General features: G+C 46.9%; 1 protein-coding gene across 2 annotated transcripts in view; it reads right to left on the reverse strand.

Annotated features, from left to right (window-relative positions):
• Positions 1-16,930: 16,930 nt before the first annotated feature.
• DHRSX (dehydrogenase/reductase X-linked) overlaps positions 16,931-23,467 on the reverse strand; it is a 223,314-nt gene continuing 216,777 nt past the window's right edge. The window contains exon 10 of one of the 2 annotated variants that reach the window (XR_003509863.1): positions 16,931-17,142. The gene's annotated coding sequence lies outside the window, so the exon portion shown is untranslated. The remainder of the gene's footprint in view (positions 17,143-23,467) is intronic. The other variant, XR_003509864.1, reaches the window with a different exon arrangement.

Here is a 23,467-nt window from a genome sequence, read left to right on the forward strand (position 1 = left end):
TCTCTGGCATCTGTTCATCACACCTTGGGGCTCCGGCAAGGGCTCATTTCTGTCTGCCCGGTGCCTGGCTGAGTGTCTGACGCCTCCGCCACGCTCCACAAAAGCCTTCAATGGTGAGATGGTGTCAGTGAGCCAGACCGCGGTGACGGGTGTCAAGGCGGAGAAGCGGAGATGGCAAAGTGAGAAGACACGGAGTCATCGGGAACCGGAGAAGCTCCGGGGGGGGGGGGGGGGGAGGAGAAGGCCAGACAAGCACACATACTCCTTCCGTGTATGCATGTGGCTCATCAAAGCCCCAGAGAGGGTGCTTCTCCCTACCCGCCTCCATCTCCGGGATGCTCAAAGTACCAGCCTCTCTGCTCAGACGTCCTCTGTACGCAACACGGGCCATCTCCGTCTCCAGCATCATCATAGACTGTTCTCGACACAGCAGGTGGACGCATCCCGTCTCCACCGTCCTGCTTCCAGAAACTCAGCCTGGGTTGTGAGCTGCATGCAGGCTGGGACAGGGGGCTCTAGCAGAGTAGGTACGGAGGTCGTTTGCTGTTCGGTCAGCAAGTCGTGATCGACTCTTCGCGACCGCCGAGGGCCGAAGCACACCAGGCTTCCCTGTCCCTTTGCCATCTCCCGGAGTTAGCCCAAATATCACACCTGACTCACTGGAAAAGACCCTGATGCTGGGAAAGATTACAGGCAGGAGAAGGGGGCGACAGAGGATGAGATGGTTGGATGGCATCACAGACTCGATGGGCGTGAACTTGGGCAAATTTGGGCAAAGTCCGGGGAGGTCACACAAGGACAGAAACTGGCCAAGGAGCGGGAGGAATTACCGAGCCAGCCCCGTCAAGGTGACTGGGGAGGGTAATATCGTGGTGATGTTATGAGAAACAGTGTAAATGATTTCCCAGGGTGATCTGGGGACAGGTGTGGGAGGTGGGGTATTTATACTCCGTGTGCATTGGCAGGGCTTCCCACGTGGTTCCGACGGTGAAGAATTTGCCTGCCAATGCTGGAGACCCAGGTTCCATCCCTGGGTCGGGAAGATCCCCTGGAGGAGAGCATGGCAACCCACTCCAGTATTCTTGCCTGGAGACACCCTGGATGGAGGAGCCTGGTGGGGCTACCCTCTATGGGGTCCCACTGAGTCGGACACGACTGAAGTGACTTAGCACGCACAGATCAAATCTGGACTTGACACAGGAATTCAGTTCAAGAAGCTCTTGCAGGCTTCTACTGACGAGGCATATCGTAAGCTGCTCTGAACAGAACTCGGGTCCTACCACACCATCTGGTGAGAGAACCACCTTCATTCTCACGGAGAGCCCCTGAGACTGCCCGCCAACTGCGGTCCCAAATGCCTGCAGCTGTCACAGTGAGGAACGCTTTACGTTCGAAAGGACAAGTGATAAATCGATTAGAAAAGATGCTATGTAAGCAGTAGTGCTGGAGAAGACTCTTGAGGGTCTCGTGGACAGCTAGGAGATCCAGCCAGTCCATTCTAAAGACATCAGGCCTGCATATTCATTGGAAGGACTGATGCTGAAGCTGAAACTCCAATACTTTGGCCCCCTGATGCGAAGAGCTGACTCATTGGAAAAGACCCTGCTGCTGGGAAAGATTGAAGGCAGGAGGAGAAGGGGACGACAGAGGATGAGATGGCTGGATGGTATCACCGACTCGATGGACATGAGTTTCAGTAAACTCCGGGAGTTGGTGATGGACAGGGAGGCCTGGTGTGCTGGAGTCCATGGGGTCACAAAGAGTCGGATACGACTGAAGGACAGAACAAGGAAAATGTTAAGTCACAACTCTCAGGCTGTGCTTTTTTTGTTTGCTTCAGTTGACACTTCCTAAGAGGAATATTAGTGAATGAGCATAGAACGCAAAAGAAAAAGAGGTTTGTGCCCGCTGCGGGGTATGCGGGCTTCTCCCCTTGCTTTGTGTGGTAAGCACCCTCCAGCCGTCTTTTGGGCATGGGTCCAGTGGGATCCAGGTAAGGGCTCCCCGTTTCCTTAGACTTAACAGTTAACATGTGCGGCTTGCATAGCTCTGGAGCCATCTGGAATCACAGCACCATTTCCCCGCCAGCTTCGAAGTCCGGGTTAGGCTTTCTTGGAGAGGTTTGGAAACCACGCCCGAAAGGCTTCCAAAGCAAACCTGCCCGGACACGCCCGTCCCCCTCGCCTCCTGCTGCAAGCAGCTCCCAGGAAACACAGAGAAATCTGTATTCGGACTGTTCTGTTTCTCCTCACAAGCACTTAAATCACCAACGTATATTCTATTAGGCAGCTACGCCTGAGTTGTTGCTTAGTCGTGTCCAAGTCTTTGCGACCCGATGGACTTCAGCCTGCCAGGCTCCTCTGTCCGTGGGATTCTCCAGGCAAGAATACTGGAGTAGGTTGCCATGCCCTCCTGCAGGGGATCTTCCCGACCCGGGGATCGAATACGTGTCTCCTGCATTGACAGACATGTTCTTTACCGCTGAGCCATTGGGGAACTCATAGCTTATGCGTGTATTTCTGTGAGATTTCTCTCTGCTAAAATGTCTAGGTGGGGTGTTTGTTTCCAGGGGCTGTTGTAATAAAACACCCCAAAGCTGGTAGTTTAAAACAGCAGGAATTGACACTTCCTGATGGTCCAGGAGTTAACAGTTCGCCTTTCAATGCAGGGGGAGTGCGACTTTGGGGAACTAAGATCTGACATGTTATGGAAGACAAAACAGCAGGAATTGATTCTATCTCAGTTTTGGAGCAATGTGTGAAGTCATATATATTTATTCTCTCTTAGTTTCTAAAATCATATATATATATTTATATGTTTTTATATAAATATAACCAAATGTATTCAATATACATAATTATACATGTCAGTTGCTCAGTCCTGTCTGACTCTCTGCAACCCCATGGACTGTAGCCCGCTAGGCTCCTCTGTCCATGGGATTCTCCAGATAAGAATACTGGAGTGGGTTGCTATGCCCTCCTCCAGGGGATCTTCCCGACCCAGGGATCGAACCCATGTCTCTTGCATTGGCAGGATTCTTTACCACTGGGCCACTGGGGAAACCCTATTATCCTATACAACTAATATAATTTAATTTTCATGTGCATTATTTTGGAAAATAGAGGAATAGGAAGTGGGATAAATATTAGAACTCTTCATTTATCTCTTCAGTTTATCTGTACCAGGTACATGGGCTCAGAACTCAGGTCTGGCCATGACCTGGTCCATATAAACCTAGATAGATTTCCATGCAGCCCACCAAATTCCGATTTGTTTTTCCTCCTTTGAATTTGGTCATGGCTCTGTGCCATCCGCAGTCGATTGAAAAAACAGAACGCACAACTCAAAAGTAGAAAAATCTGTTTTATTTAATGACTTTGTTGTTGCAGTTCAGTCGCCAAATCGTATCTGACTCTTGCCAGGCTTCCCTGTCCTTCACCATCTCCCGGGGTTTGTTCAAACTCAGGTCCATCGAGTCTGTGATGCCATCCAACCATCTCATCCTGTCGTCCCCTTCTCCTCCCGCCTTCAATCTTTCCCAGCATCAGGGTCTTTTCTAGTGAGTTGGCTCTTTGCATCAGGTGGGCAAAGGATTGGAGTTTCAGCATCAGTCCTTCCAATGAATATTTACGATGGATTTCCTTTACGATGCACTGGTTTGATCTCCTTTGGTGACTTTACTGAGGACTATAGCCTAGGAAACAGCCTCTCAGAGAGCTTGGAGGGTCTGTCCCAAAGAGGTATGGGAGGGGCCAGGATGTATACGAATTTTTGCAAAAACAGGCAAACCTAAAACGCATGTAATCGAAATCAAAAGATTACTGTGCAGGTCACAAAATAGCAACATCTCAAGTGAATGGGTTTAGGGCTTTTCTGTGTCTAGGAAGCTGCAAGAATCTGGGCTCATTGAAATCATTCCTTTGATGGGCACCTCAGCGCTCTGGGGCCAGTCTCCTGTTTTCTCCACCCTGAGTCCCCCGAGGGTGCACCCTTGGGGGCGGCTGCAGTGGCTGAGAGTCTGACCCCTGCAGCTTCCTTTCTTTACTGAAAAGGCAGGTGGCCTTTGTCTGTGCACAGAGCGAAGCCTCCAGCTTTGCTCTTCCATGCGCCACCCCCCCCTTCAAAACCAATGCAACTGAAATCGTTCTGTAGGCTTCCCTGGTGGTGGAGTGGATAAGAACCTGTCTGCCAATGCAGGGAAGGGACCCGGCTTCAATCACTGGTCCGGGAAGATCCCACAGGCCTCGGAGAAACTAAGCCCGTGTGCCACAACTACTGAGCCTGTGCTCTAGAGGCCCGAAAAAGCTGCAAACAGGAGAAGCCACCACAATGAAAAGCCCGTGCAAGACAACTAGAGAGAAGCCCACGCTCAACACCAATGAGAGAAAGCCCGCACTCAGCAATGAAGACCCAACGCAGCCCCGCAAAGAAAGGAATGCAATACAGAAATCGTTCTGCAGAAACAGGAGTGGAGGACATGCTGGAGCCCTCTGGTTGGTTGTCAATGGACTGGAGTGGAAGCTGGGTGCTATGAGGGGTTCTGTGTACCTGGACCTTGAGTGTCGGTGGGAATCTGTCTACCTAAGCTGAGTGCCCCTCCTGGCTACCTTGCTTCTGGCTTTTTACGCTGCAATATGTGCCGGGAGCAGGAGCTCCACCCGTGGCAAAGGTCATGAGGAAGGAGGCTGGGCATACGCAAAGGCGGGATTGAGCCTCAGGAGTCCCCCTGGAAATTCTCGAGCATCTACCCCCAAAACCAGAGTCTGCCTACTTTCTGCTTTGTGCTCTCACCTACACCTCTGACTTTACGGGGGGGCTGTCCCCCACTACCTCTCTCTGAAAAAAGAGTTAACTTATAGCTCCAGTTAATAATATTTCTGGGTGTGATAGTGTTTCAACCTACAAACTCCTTTGGAAGTCCTCTAGCCTGCCTGAATAGGTTTTTCCAGCCACATGTGATTGTTCAGAGCCTCCCAACTGTGAGAGGCAGGAGATGTTCTAAACTGTCTAAACACAGATTCCTTTGAGTAGTTAAAAGATTGATTAGAAATTGTATTGGTGAAGGGTTTTTCACTTGTTGGGCCAATGTTTGCTGCTAAGTCTCCATATCCCTTACCTGCTGTGTCCCTGGCAATATTTGTAACCTTGGACCCTTGAGTTAATTCTTTGTCTTGATATAGCCCATCACACCTTTGCTCCGTAGGAATGCAACTTTATCTAATGCTTCTGGAGGGTGGCGCTTGACTAATCACCTTTAGAGAAAAATAAGTTTTCTGAAGAAAGGGTCTTAAAATGTTAACAGGCCTCTTGGCCAGAAGATGACGCAAATCACCTAAACTTTTGCATATGATAAGTTTGCAGGAAGAAAGCCTGGCTTACTGCATGACTCTACCCCTTCCCCCATTATCCTCTATGCACAACTTAAGGTATAAAAACTACTTTGGAAAATAAAGTGCGGGCCTTGTTCACCCCCATGTCGTTTCTTCTCTCACCTTCTGGCTGAATTATTCAGCCTCTTTTTTCCACTGAATTTCCTCACTGAGCTATCCTTATTCTATTACTCTTTATATCTTTAATTAACGTTTAAATAAGCTGTTGTTTCCTGATCGCCGATTCCATCTCCCCTTCGAAACCCCTGACTCCACCAGGGCTGGACCCCGGCAAATATGAGTACGTTTGAATAGCGTGAAAGCGTGAGTTGCTCAGTCACGTCTGACTCTTTGCAACCCCATGGACTGTAGCCCCACCATGCTCCTCTGTCTGTGGGCAAGGATACTGGATTGGGTTGCTATGACCTCCTCCAGGGGATCTTCCTGACCCAGGGATTGAACCTGGGTCTCCTGCATTGCAGGCGGATTCTTTACTGTCTGAGCTACCAGCATTTGAATAGGAGTGAATAATTTTGTTGAAGCCTTGGGAGTCAGCACCCACGGGTCACAACATTATCTCATGTGGTGAATGAGCTTCTTGGCTCATGACAGGAAGCTAACATCCCAGAGACTCGCCGTGGCTGACCGCAACCTTCCCGAGTACCAGGCCTCCGGCTGTAGGGCCAACACCTTGCTTTGATGATACCTAAAGACTTACAGAAGCTCAGGTGATGAGGTCTCATAGAAACAAGACATCAAGAGACTTGTTTGTGCCCAGTTTGGGTCCTGGTTTTCTAAATGTGTCTGGGCTTCCCTGGTGGCTCAGCTGGTAAAGAATCCACCTGCAATGTGGGAGACCCGGGTTCGGTCCCTGGGTTGGGAAGATCGCCTGGAGAAGGGAATGGCTACCCACTCCAGTATTGTGGCTTGGAGAATCCCATGGACTGGGGTTCAAAAAGAGTTGGACACGACTCAGTGACTTTCACATCCCTTTCTAAATGTGAAGATCTGTTTGTTGTTGCTTAGTTACTAAGTCGTGTCTGACTGTGACCCCAGGGATTGCAGCCCACCGGGCTCCTCTGTCCATAGGATTCTCCGGGCAAGAATACTGGAGGGGGTTGCCATTTCCTTCTCGGGGAGATCTTCCTGACCCAGAGATTGAACCCATATCTCCTGCTTCCTGACGCAGAGTGAATGCACACCTCCTGCTTGGCAGGCGGATTCTTTACTGCTGAGCCACATGGGAACCCAAAGGTCTATACGTTGATGGTATCACTGCGGTTCATGGACCACCATCAATGGTTTCACCCGAGAGCTCGTTTAAAATGTGAAAACCTCAGTTCCACCCAGACCTGCTGGATTACAATCTGTATTTTCACAAGGTTCCCAGGGAATCAAGTACCCAGTCAAGTGTGAGAAGCCTCAAAGTCTCTCATATCTTTTGCCCTGATTGTCCAAAAATAACCAACTGATGAAAAGTATTTGTGCCCCGAAACGCACCAGGATGTCATCATATTTTTTCAGACTTTGTAAGGAAGGCTGAACCCTGCGTCCATGAGGATAAACAACAGGCAGTGAGGGGTATACCTTGAAGCAGCTCGAAAATGCCAGGTAGATGAGGCAGAAAGGTGGGGAAATTCTACCTAACATTTAGCTTGGCAAGGAAACTTTAGTCAGTGAGGCAGACCCCTGTCGAGTGAGGAAGGCACAGCTGTGAAGTTTCTGTTTGAGAGGTGTTAGCTCCTATCCCCAGGTAAGACTTTAGTCATTCTATCATGGGTCTCTCTCTCTTTCTTTCCCTGAATTGGGCGTAGATTCAGGCTGTGTGAATGGCCTGTGATGGCTGGTTTTATTGGTAAATGTGGCTGAGCTGCAGTCCCCAGAGGCAATCAAACATAATTCTGGATGTTTCTGTGAGTTTTTTTTTTTTTTTTTGGTACAAGATGAATATTTTACTCAGTGAGCTCTGAGTAAAGCAGACTTCCCTCCTTGATGTGGGTGGGCCTCGTCTAGTCAGTTGAAGGCATCAATAGCCTAAGGGTTGATCTGCCCTGAGCAAAAAAAGGAATTCTGCCAGCAGATGGTCTCTGGGCTTCTTCAGCTGCAACATCAGCTCTTTCCTGGGGTCTTCAGCCTGCTGGTCTACCCTGAAGGTGATGGACTTGTCAGCTCCCACGACTGCATGAGCTAATTCCTTAAAAATAAAGCTTTCTTTGGAAATTAAGCCTGAATATTCACTGGAAGGACTGATGATAAATCTGAAGCTCCAATCCTTGAGCCACCTGATGCAAAGAGTTGATTCATTGGAAAAGACTCTGGTGCTGGGAAAGGTTGAAGGCAGGAGGAGAAGGGGATGACAGAGGATGAGATGGTTGGATTGCATCACCGACTTGATGGACGTGAGTTTGAGCAGGCTCTGGGAGTTGGTGATGGACAGGGAGGCCTGGCGTGCTGCGGTCCATGGGGTCGCAAAGAGTTGGATGCGACTCAGAAAATGAACAACAATAGGTAAAGATATAGACAGATGACTGATGGTAGGTAGATAATAGATACAGATAGGTAAACAGATGGAGGTATTGATATAGATGGACAGATGATTGATAGATATGGAGACAGATAATAGACATAGACAGATAGGTTGACAGAGATAGATAGATGATAGGCAGATGGATGGATGGATGGATGGATGACAGATATAGGTATAGGTACAGATACAGATAGATGGTTAATAGGTAGATACTATATATACAGATAAAATTATACATATTGATATAGATGAATAGACAATTGACGGATAATAGAGATAGATGTAGACAGTTAATACATAGATGGATGATACATAGATGATTGACAGGTAGATAATAGACATGGATGGATAGATGGGCAGACAGATATGATGGATGGATGGATAGATGGATATGATGGATGGATATATACATATGATGGATGGATGGATGGATAGATATGTGGGATGGATGGATGGATGGATAGATATGATGGATGGATGGATAGATGGATATGATGGATGGATGGATAGATAGATATGATGGATGGATGGATGGATGGATAGATAGACAGATACAATGGATGGATGGGTAGCCAAATAGATATGATTGATGGATGGATAGATATACAGACAGATATCACTGATGGATAGATGGATAGACAGACAAATAAATATTAAGGATGGATGGATAGACGCAGACAGATATGATTGATGGATGATGGATAGAGATATGATAGATAGATGGATAGATAGAGATAATATAATGCATGCATGGATGGATAGAGATGATGGATGGATGGATACATATGATGGATGCATGGATAGATATGACTGAGGGATGGATAGATGGATTGATATGATGGATGGATGGATAGATAGATATGATGGATGGATAGATATGACTGACGGATGGACGGGTGGATGGACACACAGGTAGATAAGTAGATACGATGGATGGATAGATAGATGGGTGAATGGATGGATCCTACCGACTGTGTTTCCCTGCAGAACCCTGGCAGACATAACACCCGCATCTACCACAGGCTGACATGAGGCAGTATACCTGAAGGGGTGACAGGTGACCCAACTGTCAGGATTCCAGCCCAGAACCACTCCCAGGTACAGCTAGAAGCTCAACATCTGTCACTTGGCAAGTTAGGACTAAAGGATTTTCCGGCTTAACACGGGCAATCAGCCACTGGGTGACCGAATGCCTGCCTTTTGCCCGAATTTCCTGTCTCTCTTTCCCCAGCTATTACTCTTCCCACACCCCTTCCTCCCCAACCCCAGACTCTTCCATGAATCCACCCTGAACCAGTCTGAACTTCTTCAGATTCTTAACAGAGGGGACCGGTATTCCTCCCTGGAATACCCTCCAGCTCGTGGCTGGCTATGTCCATGTCCCCTTCACGTGTTACGTTAGATGTCTCCAGATGGCCTCTTCTGACCTCTGAGTGCAGGGGAGTGATCTTGTAGACACCTGGACCCTTATTTCAAACATAAAAATCCATTGACTGATAATTCATTTTTCCAGAATTTTAAAGCAAGCAAAAGATGAGAACAAAATCAACCCACCGAAGATTCACTAGCCTTTTCAGGACAGGAAGAAAAAAAAAAAACAAACCCTAAATAGAATACCTGGGACGTCCCTGGTGGCCCAGCAGTGAGGGATCTGCCTTCTCTCTGGGGGCTCAGATGGTAAAGAAGCTGCCCACGATGGCGGAGACCTCGTTTCGATCCCTAAGTCATCAAGATGCTCTGGAGGAGGGAAGATCCCCTGGAGGAGGGAACAGCAACCCATTCCAGCATTCCTGCCTGCAGAATCTCATGGACAGAGGAGCCTGGTGGGCTACAGTCCATGGGATCACAAGAGTTTGGACACGACTTAGCAACTAAACCACCAACAAAGAAAAAGAATGCCCGCCGATGTTTTCTCCTTATCCTTAATGTCTGACTTGTCTCACTTTTTCCAAGAACCCATCTTTCTCACAGATTAGAGGGAAAAGGAAATTGTAGAAGACCCACGTGGGTTAATTTCGTGTTTCAACTCGAGAAGTCATGGGCAGCCTGGATGTTTGAGTCAAGTTCATTCTGAATGTGTGATGCCTAAAGGCATCTGTCTCTCATCCCAGGGGGCTGTGGACGGGGGTCCAGGGCAAAGGAAGAGAAAGACATTACATTAGTGATGGTACCAAATGCAAGAATCTTGTCCTTTGGGGGTGGTGGGGGTTTAGTCGCTGACTCATGTTTGACCCTTGTGATCTCATGGGCTGTAGCCCACCAGGCTCCTCTCTCCAGGGAATTCTCCCGGCCACAATACTGGCGTGGGTGGCCATTTCCTTCTCCAGGGGATCTTCCTGACCCAGGGATCGAAACCATGTCTCCTGAATTGCAGGCAGTCTCCTGCATGGCAAGCAGATTCTTTTACCGCTGAGTCATGGTCCTATGGGGAGCATGTGATAACTGATCATTGTCTTCTGAATGTCCCCACTTTTCCTACGTTGGAACACAAAGGGACAAGCTTTCTGATCCTACGTGTCTGGGGAAACGTGTATATATAATGAAATAGCATCAATATTTCAAAATGTGAAACAGGTTGTCCAGTGATTTCAGAAGACATCAAGACAGGTTGTCCAATGAGCAGATGCAAAATATACTTCTACTGACTGTAATGGTTATGCCTTTTTAAGAAAAGATTTATTTTATTGTTTAATTTTTGGCTGTGGTGGGTCTTTATTTCTGCACAGGGGCTGTCTCTCATTGCAGAAAATGGGGAGGGCTACTCTCCAGCTGAGGGGCATGGACGTCTCATGGCGGTAACTTGCTGTGAAGCATGGGCTCCAGCCGTGTGGGCTTTAGTAATTCTGAATGAGCTTAGCTGCATTGTGGCAGGCAGGATCTAACTGGACCAGGGGTGGAAATCTGTGTCCCCTGCATTGCAAGGCAGATTCTTAACCACTGGACCACAGGGGAAGCCCCAATAGTTATGCTTTTAATAAAGCTGAATAGACATAAAGTGCATTCATACATGTGTCTATGTCTGTGTGTACGTGTGGTGATGGGCACGTATGTTTCTATATGTCTGTATGTGTTATACAAGAGACCTCACTTTGGCAACGAGAGGTCCATCTAGTGAAAGCTATGGTTTTTCCAGTGGTCATGCACGGATGTGAGAGTTGGACCATACAGAAGGCTGAGTGCCCAAGAATTGATGCTTTCTAAGTGTGGTGTTGGAGAAGACTCTTGAGAGTCCCTTGGACTGCACGGAGATCCAACCAGTCCATCCTAAAGCAAATCAGTCCTGAATATTCATTGGAAGGACTGATGCTGAAGCTGAAGTTCCACTGGCCATCTGATGGGAAGAACTGCCTCATTTGAAAAGACCCTGATGCTGGGAAAGATTGAAGGCAGGAGGAGAAGGGGACGGCAGAGAATGAGACGGTTGGATGGCATCACTGACTCAATGGACATGAGTTTGAGTAAACTCTGGGGGTTGGTGATGGACAGGGAAGCCTGGTGTGCTGCAGTCCATGGGGTCACAAAGAGTCAGACACGACTGAGTGACTGAACTGAACTCAAGCCTTTATCAAGGGTAGTAGAAAAGCTTTTGCATATTACAGATAAATATGTATAATATGTGTGCTGCGATTCATGGGGTCACAAAGAGTCGGACACGACTGAGCGATTGAACTGAACTGAACTGATATGTTTTAGAAAACTTATAAATTTTTGCCTAACTAAAAACTCAAGACATTTTGATTCCACTCATTTGATTTAGTATGAATAGAATGCCAGATTTCTCATTAAAAATAGCTTTGCAGCAAGCAACAGAGGTTTAGTGTATAGCACAGGGAACTATAGGCAATATCTTATAATAACTTATGATGGAAAATAATTTCAAAAATAATATATGTGTGTATTTGTACAACTGAATCACCTGGCTGGGCACCTGAATCATTGTAAGTCAACTGCACTTCAATAATATGTATCTATTTTACAAAACAAACAGAAAAAAGCACAGCTTGGCTTGCCTGAAAATGGTGCTCCCCAAAGTCCCGTGAAGGTCACAGCACCTGCCATCCCGGTGGAAACCAGAGACAGGATCTAAGTCATAACGACCTGCACTAAGAAGATGCAAGCTCTGTCAGGGAGGCGGCCCCACAGAAGAGACAGCGCTGGGCACAAAGCGATGGGGCTGCCGTGTGCCAGCCTGCATGGGTGGGACTGGGAATTCCACCCCTGGGCTGGTTGTACACGCCGGGTACCAAATGGGGATGCAAGTGGGTTTTCCGTTAAGTTCTGAAGACGAGCTCTGATCCCAGAGATGCTGTGACTACTGGAGTCCCCGGCCTCCAGGATCCAATGCCTGATGCTCTGAGCTGACGTCCTAACAACAGAAATACAGTGCATGGAAGAAATGCCATGTGCTTGAATCCCAAAACCATCCCCCAACTCCCCGATCTGCGGAAACGTTCATCTGCTGTGAAACTGGTCCCTGACGCCAAAAAAAGGTTGGGGACCTCGGCTTTAAAGCATCATCAAGCCAAAAAGCTCCCCGGAGCTCCGTAACTGCAGTCACTGTGGTCAGGACAGCTGTGCAGGGGTGAAGGAAGAAATTGCCAAGCTGTGCCGAGTCCCATCTGGACAAGAGTCCGGTCCTAATGAGAAATGGAGTTTGGTGGCAAGGTGCCCCATGTTTAAACCGTCTTCTCAATGGTTTGTCACAAGCCTTCCCTTCGAGTATCTCTTCCATGGCAAAGAAAAACTCTAGACTTTTCTCCTGGACGAGCTCTAAATATAGACCCACGTGCGTCATCTCGAAGGTGCATGTCTTTGGAGGTAACCTCTTGGCTTGTTGTTCCGGGACATGATGGACCTCAGGGTTGGAGATTTTTTTTTTTAATTTGTTTTTAATTGGAGGACAACTGCTTTACAGTGTTGTGTTTCCAGGAGAATTCTTTGAGGACAGGAAGAATACCCCCTCCTTTTGTGTGGCTTTGGGTTTTTCTGTTTATTTTGTGGAAAGTGTGTTTTTGTTCCTTATCTCTGCTAAGTCTGGCAAAGCACAGAAGATGCAGGGGTGAGCCTCTGCGGGGTATGAGCTGTGCGAGCGTGGACAGGTCCCGAAGCCGCTCAGAGGAGGCGACGGGTCACACAGTCATCGTGAGGGTCCACCGAGCTTGTGCAGGGAAACTTCCTACAGCCAGACCCCACCCTCAGTACCGTTTACATGGAGGACCGTTGTCAGTGATACTGGCGTGGAAACCACTGTACGAGCACAGAGACTACTGCAGCTGGTGCTAGAGCAGTCACTTCTACAACGGTCAGCTTGACGACTACAACGGTAACAGTTACCGTGACGACTAGTGCTATGGCTGGTACAAGAGTGACCACTGCTACAATGACTATGCCAACTGGTACTAGAGCAGTCACTACTACAACCGTCAGCTTGACGACTACGACGGTAACAGTTACCGTGATGACTACTGCTATGGCTGGTATCATAGTGACTACTGTTACAACGACTATGCCAACTGGTACTAGAGCAATGACCACTACAACCGTCAGCTTTACGACTACAACCGTAACAGTTACCATGACGACTACTGCTATGACTGGTACAAGAGTGACCACTGCGACAACGACTATGCCAACTAGTACTAGTACAGTTACTACTACAACTGTTAGCTTTATGACTACAACCGTAACAGTTACCGTGATGACTGGCCTAGTGAAATTACTACTCTAACTGTTAGCTTTATGACTACACTTGTAACATTTCCCATGACAGCTACTGCTATGACTGTTATCATAGTAACTACTCGACTACGCCAGCTGGTACTAGTGCAGTGACTACTACTACTCTTAGCTTTCTGACTACAATGGTAACAGTTGTCATGACGACCACTGCTATGGCTGGTATCATAGTGACTACTGTTACAACGACTATGCCAACTGGTAGTAGAGCAATGACTACTACAACCGTCAGCTTGACGACTACAACGGTAACAGTTACCGTGACGACTAGTGCTATGGCTGGTACAAGAGTGACCACTTCGACAATGACTATGCCAACTAGTACTAGTACAGTTACTACTACAACCATCAGCTTTACGACTACAACCGTAAGTTACCATGACGACCAGTGCTATGAGTGGTATCATAGTGACTACTGTTACAATGACTGCCAACTAGGCCTAGTGAAATTACTACTCTAACTGTTAGCTTTATGACTACAACTATAACATTTCCCATGACAGCTACTGCTATGACTGGTATCATAGTAACTACTCGACTACGCCAGCTGGCACTAGTTCAATGACTACTACTACTCTTAGCTTTCCGACTACAATGGTAGCAGTTGCCATGACGACCACTGCTATGACTGGTATCATAGTAACTACTCGACTACGCCAGCTGGTACTAGTGCAATGACTACTACAACTCTTAGCTTTCCGACTACAATGGTAGCAGTTGCCATGACGACCACTGCTATGACTGGTATCATAGTAACGACTGTTACAACTAAGCCAACCAGTCCTAGTGTGATTACCACTATAATGATACGATTAGCTTTACTACGACAACTGTAACATTTACAGCAACTGCTACTGGTCCTGGTCCACCCAGTACTACTGCTGCAATGAGCATGGCCAAGAGCCCCACTATACTTACAAATCTTACTACCACAACTGTGATACTTACTGCTACATCAATTGCTGCTACCGCTGCTGCCGCTGTGATGATTACTACTACTACAGTGACTGCATAATTTGTACTACTACAACTGCCACTACTATCATTCCAAGTACAGCAATTCCAATGACAACAATGACAACTACTACAGTTATTGCTAGTGCTACAACTTACGCTACAGCAAATGATACTACGGTGGCCATGAGTATTAGACACTACTGTAGTAGACGTGACTTTCACAACTCTACTTTTTGCCACTGCTACACCTAAAGCTACAACAATTAGCACGGCTCCAACTGTTACTATCCCCACTTCCTATTACAACCACAACTTCGTCAATTGCTACTGCTACAGAAACCACTATTACAACCACTACCACAACTATTGCGTTTGCTCCTACAGTTGTAACCATTACGATAACTAACGTGCTTATAAAAGCTACTAAAAACATTCCTCGTGCTGCAACTGCGACAGCATTTGTTGTTTTTGTGAAGTGGCTCAGTCGTGTCCGACTCTTTGCGACCCCGTGGACTGTAGACCCCTGCCAGGCTCCTCCGTCCGTGGGATTTCCCAGGCAAGAATACTGGAATGGGTGGCCATTTCCTTCTCCAGAGGATCTTCCCGACCCAGGGATCGAACCTGGGTCTCACGCTTTGCAGGCAGACGCTTTTACCGTCCGAGCCACCAGGGAAGTGACAGCGTGAGTACTAATACAGTTACTACTACACGTACTGGGCTTTCCATGACAACTGTAACATCTCCCACTATGACCACTACTAACAACGTTACTGCTGCTACGATTGTGAGCACGGCTACAATGACTACAGAAATCAGGACTACTGCAATTACTGCTCCAACTATTATGGTTACTCCTGCTACAGTAATATTGACTGCTCTAACGACTATTGCTGCTTCTACAAGGATTACTGCCGCTACAGTAACTATAGCAATTAGTACTAGTACAACTGTTACTATCACCACTACAAGCACAGCATTTGTGGTGACTAAGACAACGATGACCACCAAAATTACTGCTGTGCTATGGCTATAACAACTGCTACCCCAGATACTACTGTGATTATCACAATTGCTGTGATAATAAACTTTTGCTACTGCTACACCTACTGCTGTCACAATTAGTGCTGCTACAGCTATAACTATCGCAACTCCTGTTACTCCCCTAACGACAGCAATGGCTACTGTGACAAAAACGTCTATTACAACCACTACTGCAATTATTACTCCTTCAACAACAATTGTTACGATTGTACCGCTACAACCACTAGTGCAACCATCACACTTACCAGGAGTGCAATTATAACAGTTACTACAACTACAAACACTACTACAATTATTACTAGTGCGACAACTGCAATTACTATAAGTAGTAGTATTGTAATTACCATGATAACTGTCAGATTTACTACAATTTGGGCTTCCCTGGAAGCTCAGTGCTAAAGAATCTATCTGCCAATGAAGGAGATGCAGAAAATAGTAGGTTCAATCCCTGGGTGGGGAAGATCCCCTGGAGGAGGGCACGACAACCCACTCCAATATTCTTGCCTAGAAAACTCCATAGACAGAGGAGCCTGGTGGGCTACATTCCACAGGGTCACAAAGACTCGGACAGGACTGAATCGACTTAGCATGCATCACAATAGTGCAAAAGAGACTTTTGATGGATCCAGACTCACCTCCCAAGTTGGCATGGGCAAGAGAGCATTTATAGCCAACGAGCAAGTGGGGGTCAGCGGATGGAGAAATCACTGGTTGGGGATTGTGCCTCAACTGACCTCACAGGTTTCCCGCTGAGGGCTGGGCAGGGTGATGAGATACCATTTGGGGTTGGTGGAGAACGAGGAACTCGATCAGATATTGAGACAAACTGATACAGATGCGGACTCTTCCACCCGTATGAACTGTGTGACTTGCGGGACACCTGACTCAGGCATTCTGCCTCAGTGTTCTCAGGTATAATTAACGGCCAGGGACTTCCCTGGTGGTCCAGTGGTGAAGACTCTGCTTGCCAATGCAGGGGACACAGGTCCCATCCCTGGTCTGGGAAGATCCCACATGCCGAGGGGCAGCTAAGCCTGTGCGCCCCAACCACAGAAGCCCACATGTGCCCCAACTACAGAAGCCCACGTGCGCTAGTGGCTCACAACAACAGAAGCCACTGCAACGAGAAGGCCGTACACGGCAACTACAGCGTAGCCACCACTCTCCTTTGCAACTAGAGAAAAGCCGGCACAGCAGGACAGACTCAGCACGGCCAAAAATACATAAAAATTATTTTTTAAAAAGTTCTTGAGAGAGGAAATCCTGAGTTCTCATCACAAGGGAAAAAAAAAAAATATATATATATATATAAAGAATCATGTCTTCCCACAAAGTAGTTCATGGAATGCACACAAATGTTAGTCACATGGACAAGCACACTCAGCAGGAGCTGATTCACCGATTCTAGAGATGGCGTGCGAATTTAGTCTCTTGCCGATTTGGATCACTCCACTTCCATTTTTGGGCTATCCACAAGGGCTGTCCGTAAAGTCAAGGGACTCTCCCGAGTTTCTGAAATTATGAAAAGGATAAAAACATTTCAGTAGAGGCATGGATGGTTGGAACTCTTTCCCAAACTGTAATTTTTTTTATTTTTGTAGTACATGCCAGTTAAGGGGATTTTAGCAAATACTGTAATGATGATGATGATGATGATGATGATGATGATTTTACTTATTTATTTGGTTGTGCTATGTCTTACTTGCAGCATGTGGAATATAACCCCCTGACCAGGGATAAAACCTGGGCTCCCAGGTATTGGGAGTGCGGAGCGTTACCCACTGGAGCACCAAGGAAGTCTCCGAATACTTTCATTCTTAAAATGGATTTCAATTCCACATTTTCATGTGAGAAGACCTGCCCCTCTTTCTGTTGTTTTTAGTCATCAAGTTGTGCCCAAGTCTTCGCAATCCCATGTACTGCAGCCCGCCAGGCTCCTCTGTCCATGGGATTCTCCAGGCAAGAATTCTGGACTGGGTTGCCATTTCTTTCTCCTGGGGTCTTCCTGACCCAGGAATAGAACCCCCATCTCCTGCTTAGCACGTAGACTCTTTACCACTGAGCCACCTGGGAAGTTCCATCCCACTTTTCAAGGCCACTAATTTACAGAGGAAAGTATCAAAGACATAATGATCAACTTTTTTTGATTTTTGTCCCTCAGAGAAGAATATGCAAACTATTTTGTCATTATTAGAAAATCCTATTAAAGACATTTTATCCGCGTTCCAGGGCTTGAAGGATCTGAAGGCAAGGATGACTTGGCTGTGACCTGATTATTGCAAAAATTTAGTAAATCATAATCTGTTTCGCTTCCTGTTTTTTTGATATTTTTTGAAGTGTGGATTAAGAACCAAACCCTCTTTACTCTTTCTAACTGCTCTGTAGGCAAAAAATTTGCATAATGCAAAGAATGTTCGATTTAGGGCATAAATCTATTTGGCTGTATATTCATTTGTTTATTTAGAAACTGGTTGCCTCTCTACACCCCAAGTCTGTAGCACTGGATGGTTGCTGACTGCAATACACTGCTGTTCATTCACTAAGTTATATCCGACTCTTTGCAACCCCATGGACTGCAGCACGCCAGGCCTGCCTGTCCATCACCAACTCCCGGAGTTTACTCAAGCTCATGTCCATCGAGTCAGTGATGGCACCCAACCATCTCATCCTCTGTTGTCCCCTTCTCCTCCCGCCTTCAATCTCTCCCAGCATCAGGGTCTTTTCCAAAGAGCTGGCTCTTCACCTCAGGTGGCCAAAGGATTGGAGCTTCAGCTTCAACATCAGTCCTTCCAATGAATATCCAGAACCGATTTCCTTTAGGATGGACTGGTTGGATCTCCTTGCAGTCCAAGGGACTCTCAAGAGTCTTCTCCAGCACCGCAGTTCAAAAGCATCAATTCTTTGGCACTCAGTCTTCTTTATGGTCCAACTCTCACGTTCATACATGACCACTGGGAAAACCATGGCTTTGATTATACGCACGTTTGTTAGCAAAGTGAGGTGTCTGTTTTTAACACGCTGTCTAGGTTTGTCTTCGCTTTCCTTCCAAGGAGCAAGCGTCTTAATTTCATGGCTGCAGTCACCATCCACAGTGATAGTGAGTACAATACTGTGAATTGTATGAACTGTACTGAAATTTATTTGAAAACTACTTTGGAAGTAAAAGATAATTCTACAGTACCTTCACTGTGGAATTTTTAATAATGATTTTTTTCCCCCTCATCAATGCTTGGCAGTCCAATATCATTGTGTCATTTCTTGCAGCTGAGATGAAATGAAGCCAAACCAATATTGGTTCTTCTGCTACTCTTTTCTTTCCATGAGCACTTGTAGAGGTTTTTTTTTTTTTTTAAGCGTTTGGACAGTGCTACCAGAACATGTGTAGAATTGGTTTTCTTTCAAATTTTCACTGAGAACTCAGCATGTAGTCGTTTTTCTATTGCTTGGCTTGCAACATTCATCTTTCATCATTTCTATAGTTAGTGTTTCTGGTCGATATAGCCCATATTCCTTTGTAGGAAATCCGGTTTCCAGTTTGGCTTTGGTGAGTGTTCTCAGTGTCTCTAAGTTGATGTTTTATCCCCATAAGCATTTTCAACTCTCCGCTGCATGCTGGAAACATTTTTTTTTTCCGCCTCAGTTTTCTATTTCACCAAAAATTGATTTCTCACCATACAAACTGCCTGCATTCACACTTTAAACTCTGAGGTTACGTTTATCTATTTCGTGCACACTATTGCATCTCTGCTTATTTCTCAGGATCAAATACCCCAATTTTCTCTGAATCCCAAAGGTTTTTAAATCACATTTTTGTTACGAAAATCTTTTCTTCTCACAGTTGGAATATACTCAGCTTACAGTGTTGTGTTGGTTTTGGGTTTATAGCAAAGTGACTCTATTACACATACATTTCTCAGATTCTTTTCCCTTATACATTATTACAAGACACTGAATATAATTTCTTGTTCTATATAGAAAGACCTTGTTAGTTGGTCAGTAGTGTCCAACCTTTGTGACCCCATGGACAGTAGCCATTCAAGGTTCCTCTGTCCATGGGATTCTCCAGGCAGCAATACTGGAGTGGGTTGCCATTCCCTTCTCCAGGGGATCTTCCCAACACAGGGACTGAACCTGGGTCTCCTGCATTGCAGGCAGATTTATCATCTGAGCAACCAGGGAAGCCCCTATATTTATCGGTGTGTATTATCTATCTTACATACAGTAGTGTGTATATCAGAGAAGGCAATGGCACCCCACACCAGTACTCTTGCCTGGGAAACCCCATGGATGGAGGAGCCTGGTAGGCTGCAGTCCATGGGGTCGCTAGGAGTCGGACACGACTGAGCGACTTCACTTTCACTTTTCACTTTCATGCATTGGAGAAGGAAACGGCAACCCACTCCAGTGTTCTTGCCTGGAGAATCCCAGGGACGGGGAGCCTGGTGGGCTGCCATCTATGGGGTCACCCAGAGTCGGACACGACTGAAGCGACTTAGCAGCAGCAGCAGCAGTGTGTATATGTCAATCCCAAACTCCAAATTTACCCCTTCCTCCTTTTTTCCTTCTTTTTCAATTATTCTTGTTTGTATTTTATTTGGTTTTGGGTCAGGAAGATCCCCAGGAGAACAGAATGGCCACCTACTCCAGTATTCCTACCTGGAGCATCCCATGGACAGAGGAGCCTGATGGGCTACAGTCCATGGGGTGTCAAGAGTCAGAGATGACTGAGCGACTGACACTTCTTTTTGCTTTCCTACTTAGCAATATGTATAGCAAAGTGTCTTCTGTAATTTTGGTATCAGAGTGCCGCCTAGACCATTTATTTAAGGCATGGATGACATTGACTTGTCCCTCTTTGAAACCCTTATTAGAGATTTTAATTGGAGATTGAATGTGAAGGAGGGAGTTACCGTCTGGATTAAAATTTGCTCTATGAAATCAGCCTTGGGGGATGGACTGTTACTCAGGGAGAGGAGCAGAAGGAAGACATCCTGGTTGGGGGTGGGAGAGGGCGAGATTCTGCTGATAGAGACGGGAGGCAGGTGAGACCGGTCACCCCGTCCCCCTCGTCACCCCCTCCCTCATCCATCTAACAAACTGCTCACTTGAGACGCAGGTCCTGGGAGGTGCAGACAGACTCCCAGCGGGGACAGTTCTTGCTCCCACGGAACCTCTATTGCAATAGGAGGAATCAGCAGTGAATAACAATAATAAGGGGCTTCCCTGGCAGCTCAGCAGTGAAGAATTCCCCTGCCAGTGTCAGAGACCCGGGTTTGACCCCTGGGTGGGGAAGATCCCCTGGAGGAGGGCATGGCAACCCACTGCAGTATCCTTGCCTGGAGAATCCCATGGACAGAGGAGCCTGTTGTGGCTACAGTCCACAGGGTCGCAGAAGAGTCGGACACAACTCAGCAACTAAACAACAACAACAAAAAGAAATTAAAGGCTAAAGAATGTGATGTGTGTATTAAGGAATTAAAAAGATGGTGAGAAAGGTCCCTGTGAATGGAAAGGTCAGGGGCGACCTAAGGGGGTGATATTCATCTTTAAAAAAAATTTTTTTTTATTGGAGAATAATTGCTTTACAATGTGTTGGCTTTTGCTGAACAATGAAGTGAACAGCCGTACGTGTACAGATACCCCTCCCTCCTAAGCCTCCCCCCGCCCCATCCACCCCTCTAGGTCATCACAGAGCAGCGAGCTGAGCTCCCCGAGCTACGAAGCACCTTCCCACTAGCTGTCGATTTTACACACGCTTGTGTATAGATGGGGAAACAATGAAACAGTGACCGACTTTATTTTCTTTGGCTCCAAAATTACTGCAGATGCTGACTGCACCCATGAAATTAAAAAACACTTACTCCTTGGATGAAAAGCTATGACAACCTAGATAGCATTTTAAAAAGCAGAGACATTACTTTGGCAACAAAGGTCCATGTAGTCAGAGCTATGGTTTTTCCAGTGGTCATGTATGGATGTGAGAGTTGGACTGTGAAGAAAGCTGAGTGCCGAAAAATGGATGGTTTTGAACTGTGGTGTTGGAGAAGACTCTTGAGAGTCCCTTGGACTGCAAGGAGATCCAACCAGTCCATCCTAAAGGAAATTGGTTCTGAATATTCATTGGAAGGACTGAGGCTGAAACTCCAATACTCTGTCCACCTGATGGGAAGAACTGACTCATTGGAAAAGACCCTGATGCTGGGAAAGATTGAGGGCAGGAGGAGATGGGGACGACAGAGGATGAGATGGTTGGATGGCATCACCGACTTGATGGACATGACTTTGAGCAAGCTCCAGGAGATTGTGAAGGACTGGGAAGCCTGGCGTGCTGTGGTCCATGGGGTCACAAAGAGTCGGACACGACTTAGCCACTGACCAACAACAAAAGTTAGGATGCCTAGGACACTCAAGGCTCTGGTCCACATGCACGATGGCGGCTGGGTCTCAGCTGGTGGCTGCCAGGGTGGTGACAAGTGGACACACAGCAACCGTATGTGATGGTCAGAACTGGCAAGGCTTGGAAACGTATTGAGTCTGGTGGAGAAGGAAGAATCAAGCTTCCGTCTTGTTTTGACCAGCTGAACGATGCTATTTACAAGGATAGGAAAGTCTGCATTGTACGGACCAAACGGTGTCCCTCACCTAAAATTCGTACGTTGAAGGCCTTGACCCTCAGTGCAATGGTGTTAGAAGCTGGGCGGTGATGAGATGTAGATGACCTCTTGAGGGTGGGGCTCCCATGATCGCCTTGGAGAAGGACATGGCAAACCCAGTCCAGTATTCGTGCCTGGAGAATCCCATGAACAGAGGAGCCTGGTGGGCTACAGTCCAGTGGGTCTTAAGAGTCTAACACAACGGACAGACTTCACACATACACACACATAAGGAGAGAAAGAGACCACATCTCTCTTCTCTGCACCACGTGAGGATGTGGTGAGAAGGCAGCCACGTGCCTACCAGGAAGAGAGCCTGCGTCGGGACTTTATCAGCCCACGCTGTGATCTTGAACTTCCAGAGCTTCCAGAACTGTGAGAGAATGAATTCCTGTCATTTAGCCTGGTCTCTGACGTTTTGTTACAGCATCTGGAGCTAAGGCACTGAGTCTGGTGGACTTTTGCTGGTCTTGCCTCTTCCAAAGTCCACACAGTTGCCTTTGTTTTGGGGAACTAACCCTCTTTTTCTATGCAGAGCGTTCTTCCATCACCAATGACGTTAGTCACGGATGGGTTACGGTGGATGACTCCGGTTTTCTGACCAGCTTTTGTTCGGAAAATGGGATTGGGACTGTTCATCCCAATTTGTTCCCACTGTTTAGTCGCTACCTCATGTCTGACTCTTTTGTAACCCCACGGACTAGGCTGCTGGGCTCCTCTGTCCATGGAATTCTCCAGGTAGCAATACTAGAGTGGATACCCATGCCCTTCTCCAAAGGGATCTTCCCAACCCAGGGATCGAACCTAGGTCTGTTGCGTTGCAGGCAGATTCTTTACCAGCTGAGCCACCAGGGAAGCCCAAGAATACAGGAGTGGGTTGCCTGTCCCTTCTCCAGGGGAATCTTCCTGACTCAGGAATCGAACTGAGGCCTCCTGCATTGCAGGCGGATTCCTTACCAGTTGAACTATCAGGGAAACCCCCAACCTCCACACAAAGGGGCTTTTTCTAAACCTGTTAAAATAATGCCACACATGTGCTGGTGACCACTGGTGCCTGATGCTTCTGTTACGTCGAGAAAAGAAGTGAGGATGAGGTGAATGGACCAGGTCAATCAACAGGATGTTCCCCTCACCTGCAGACCCCGCCCGTGTGAAGGTGGACTTGCTGAAGTTGTCTAATCGCC

This window comes from Bos indicus x Bos taurus, chromosome X, assembly GCF_003369695.1.
Source record: "Bos indicus x Bos taurus breed Angus x Brahman F1 hybrid chromosome X, Bos_hybrid_MaternalHap_v2.0, whole genome shotgun sequence".
NCBI lineage: Eukaryota > Metazoa > Chordata > Mammalia > Artiodactyla > Bovidae > Bos > Bos indicus x Bos taurus.